The 4,089-nt window shown below is 44.6% G+C and overlaps 1 long non-coding RNA gene across 1 annotated transcript in view; it reads right to left on the bottom strand.

Moving 5' to 3' along the window:
- The window catches only part of LOC144315428 (uncharacterized), a 57,385-nt gene that overhangs the window by 19,230 nt on the left and 34,066 nt on the right, over positions 1 to 4,089 (bottom strand). Inside the window, exon 5 of the long non-coding RNA XR_013381110.1 lies at positions 3,614 to 3,780. This is a non-coding gene — a long non-coding RNA (uncharacterized LOC144315428). The remainder of the gene's footprint in view (positions 1 to 3,613; positions 3,781 to 4,089) is intronic.

Below are 4,089 nucleotides of genomic sequence, written 5' to 3'. Positions count from 1 at the left end.
GTAAGTATGACTATTACTATTACTATTTTGCTTTGCTTATTTCTGTTTTTCCGGGGACACATTCTTAGTTATTTATGTGATTTCAGCTCTGTTCTACAAGGGTGGTATTTTGTTCTCTTAAATTGTGTATTCTGTTCTTTGGGAGTCAGCTAAGCACCTTTAGGAGTCACTTGAAACTGAGCTTTTTAAGATGCTGATCACCCAGTTACTATACTGTACTATCTGCTACTTGGTAAGATGGAAGACTATACTAATCTTTCAAGAGAGTAATTCTCTCATTAAGGGAGGCAGTGGACATCAAGTGCCTCACTTCCGGGATGGACCACTTATTGCTGGAGGGACACTCTTGAGTTCCTTTTCCCTGCACTTGGATCCGTAATGCTCCCTTGTCCCTCCCTGAGAGTGGAAGCCATGGAGCAGAGCCCTCACCTGGAGCAGGAGTGAACGAGGTTTCCTGTCATCTTAGTATGTCCCAGGATTTGGGCGTAAGGTGACTATTACTAATTATTCAAGAAATTTTTCTTGAAAAATACATTTATTATTTATTCTATTTAAGGATACAAACCTGGAATAAGGCATAATTTGTTATAAGGTGTAATTTAGTAGGTCTTTAAACAGCACATAGGACTTTGCTGTTAAGAGTTGACGGAAGCTGTACTGTGTGGCGTGGGTGAGCCAGGCTTCTGGGCTGGCGTGATCCCAGCTGACTTGCTGTGGATCTTGGGTAAACCAGTTTCCTCACTTAACCCCAGAAACATCCTGGTGCCCCTAAGAGCAGCCTTGAGGATTAAGAGTTCATAAGTGCTAATTGTTTAACAGAGTAATTGACAAATAGTAGGTGTTCAGTGATGAATGAGATCATGAACTCTGGGAGAGAAGAGGTCAGCTAATAGTTCCAATTTTGACAGCCAAACTTTGTTGGGAACTTACGCATTTGAGATTACAGTATAAGTCATTTTATCTAAGACCTCATTTTATTTTCCTCATGACCCGATGGTAACTTCGGATAAGCCTTTGTTAGGGACTTGTATCTCTGTGCCGTTTGGTGCCTCCCAGTTCCACTGACTGACGGGCTGCAGCCCTCGGGCTTTGCACATTCAGGATGCTCCCTGCCCTGCCTCAGACTTTTGTTTGTATCCTTCGTTGCTTCCTGATCTCTTGGAAGCTGAAATCTGCCTGCCTTCAGACCAGGACCAGTGGCTTTGAACCTGGGGGTGTAGTGGGGTGACAGCCCAACATCTCCCTTCCCCCTTTGGAAACTGAGCTAGCTACCTTTCAGCATTGTGACGGGCCCTCAGTGCTCATGTTGGGATTCTGTCCACACCCCCTGGCTATAGTGGTTTGTTCTCAAAGTTGGCTTCAGACTCAGGCTGAGCAGATTAGGGTTCGTTCCCTCTCAGAGATTGTGAGATTTGGTCTCACTATCCAGATTGCTCTCTCCCTCCTGTTTTATTTTACTTCCTAGCATTTCTCAGTACTTGAAACTATGCTATGTGTTTATTATCTACACATAGTGAGATGAGAACTCCAAATGGTGAGAACTCCAAATATTAAAATATGGTCTGTACGAAAGCAGGGCCTTCATTCTTGTCCTCACCTGTGGGTCTTCAGGAACAGTTTTGGCACATGGTAGGCATCAAATAAATATTAATAGGTACATGAGCAAAATCACTCAACAAATATTACTCTGTTTGCTCTTATTGAAATTTTCCTGTCCTACTCTTCATCTCTGTTAATTGGTATTAGCCAGGACTTCATTAGTACTTTTTAAACCGAACAGGTGTAATATTACTAAGTTCATGAAAATGTTCTTTAATCATGGGCATTGTTTTCTCCCTCTATCCATGCCTAATTTAGAGGGATTGAACATACCCTGCTGCATATTATTAGGCCAAAGCACACGAATGACTTAAAGATATGCTCTGAGAGGGCACCTGGGTGGCTTGGTCAGTTAAGCATCTGCCTTCAGCTCAGTCATGATCTCAGGATCAAGTCCGGTCTCAGGCTCCCTGCTCAGTGGGGAGTCTGCTTCTCCTCCCTCTGCCTGCTGCTCCCCCTGCTTGTGCTGTCTTCATGCTCCATCTCTTTCTTTGTCAAAAATCTTTTATGTTTTTTGAGATCTTATTTATTTATTCATGAGAGACATAGAAAAAGAGGCAGAGACACAGGCAAAGGGAGAAGTAGGCTCCCTATGGGGAGCCTGATGCCAGACTTCATCCTGGGACACTAGAATAAGCCAAAGACTGGGCTCAACCACTGAGCCATCTAGGCATCTCTCTCTCTCTCTCTCTCTCTCTCTTTAAAGTAAAGACCCCCTTTGAGAAATACGTTAGCACATGGAGATCTGTTCAGCTACCTGCCCTCTAGGGTATCTTGGGTGACTCTCAGGCTGCAACTTCTCCGGGTATCAGAGCCCAACCATGAAGTTGTTTTATTGCTTGAAGCTGAGGCACAGTTTGGCTTTGATTTCCCAGGGGTGATGGAGAGATGGCCATTGGGAAAGAAACAAATGTGAAACAAACATGGTTTGAGTTGCACTCTTCAAACCTTAGAACTCCTACACAGAAACCTTGCCTTTCCTCTTGAAGCCCTTCTTCAGCTCTTTCTAGAACCTGGGCTTCCAAGTTCAAGAAGTGGAACATCTTCCCGCTTATTCTTTTCACTGAAGACCTTGGTGGTGAGAATAGTCAGCACTGCTGTAGCTTATTGCACAGACAGCTTTCAGAAGTCCCCTTGCCTGCTGAGGATTTCTGTTCAGAAGGAAACTAGTGTTACACTTTTAGTGTGCTTAGGTTCAATCCTGATGCCAGCAGCTCCTTTTAACTGTGCTGTTAGCAAATGTTTCTTGGAATTTGATTGAATATGATTTTTAATTAAGGAGTCTTTATAAATGTTGCTGGGCAGAGTGATACCTCCCAGAACCATGCAGAGAAATGTTTTTAGCTTCAGGGCCAAAGCCAAGCATGCTAAATGAACTCATGATTGAACTGTCATGCTTAGAGCATTGTAGAATTAGCAACACATGTTTTGCTATATCCCCAGATTTAGGAAGTGGTTTTGTACCTGACTTGCATCTTCCAACATCTTCAACAGCTTCCTCAGTCTCTGAACGTTTTGTTTATCTTTGTGTCTTTGTCCCATGCTCACCTCCGCAGGAGCCTCTTAGCTCAAGGTCCATATCCATGGCTTATGTGTGCACATACACAGTTGAACACCCCACCAGGAGCCAGGCAATCCTGTCACCTTGCAGACATGTTTAAGAGGGATACCCAGACTTTTATTTTCAGAGCGGAACATTATTTTTAAAAGATTTTATTTATTCATGAGAGAGAGAGAGAGAGAGAGGCAGAGACACAGAGGGAGAAGCAGGCTCCTTGAAGGGAGCCAGATATGGGACTTGACCCCAGGTCTCCAGGATCACATCCTGGGCTGCAGGTGGCGCTAAACCGCTGTGCCACCAGGGCTGCCCCGAACATTAGTTTAAACAGTATAATGTGATAATCCTAACCAATTCTCTTGGCAAACACACTGGGTTGATGTAGCTAGGTTATCAGAGAAGGGTGTAGAAGGCACGAGAAAAAAAGATGAATGCGATGGAGGTATTAAGACTTACCGAGACCTGAGTGCCGTTGAGACCTGGAGACTTCTTACACCACTGGTGTGCGCTCATCCGGTGAATATGGATTGACATGTTACCTTGTGGCTACATGGGATGGTGAGTGCTGGCCCCTGCTCCCCACTTCCTGCATCACCTCGCATCAGTTGTGTGCCCGTGGATAGCTGCACAAGAAAGAAAATGCAAGGTTCGCCAAATGACCTAGAACTTTAGGGCTGCCAAGAGTTGCTCTGCAGCTGCTGGAAACCCCATCCTGGTCCTCATGACACATACCCAGTTCCAGCCGGCAGTGAGTGTGAGGTTTGGAGGTCCTCTCTAGCCAGGTCAGCTAGGTGATTTTCTGGGCCCTGTGCAAAAGGAAAGTACAGGCCCTTTTCTTCAAAAATAAGAAAAAGGGTGTATTTGTTTCCTCTGTGTCTCTCTCTCTCATTATGTCTGCATTTGCTATTCAGTGTCAGTCCTTTGGGACCAGG

Source organism: Canis aureus, chromosome 6 (assembly GCF_053574225.1).
Source record: "Canis aureus isolate CA01 chromosome 6, VMU_Caureus_v.1.0, whole genome shotgun sequence".
Classification (NCBI taxonomy): Eukaryota; Metazoa; Chordata; class Mammalia; order Carnivora; family Canidae; genus Canis; species Canis aureus.
The sequence above is the reverse complement of the archived record's forward strand: the minus strand, read 5'-3'. Positions and strand labels throughout refer to the sequence as shown.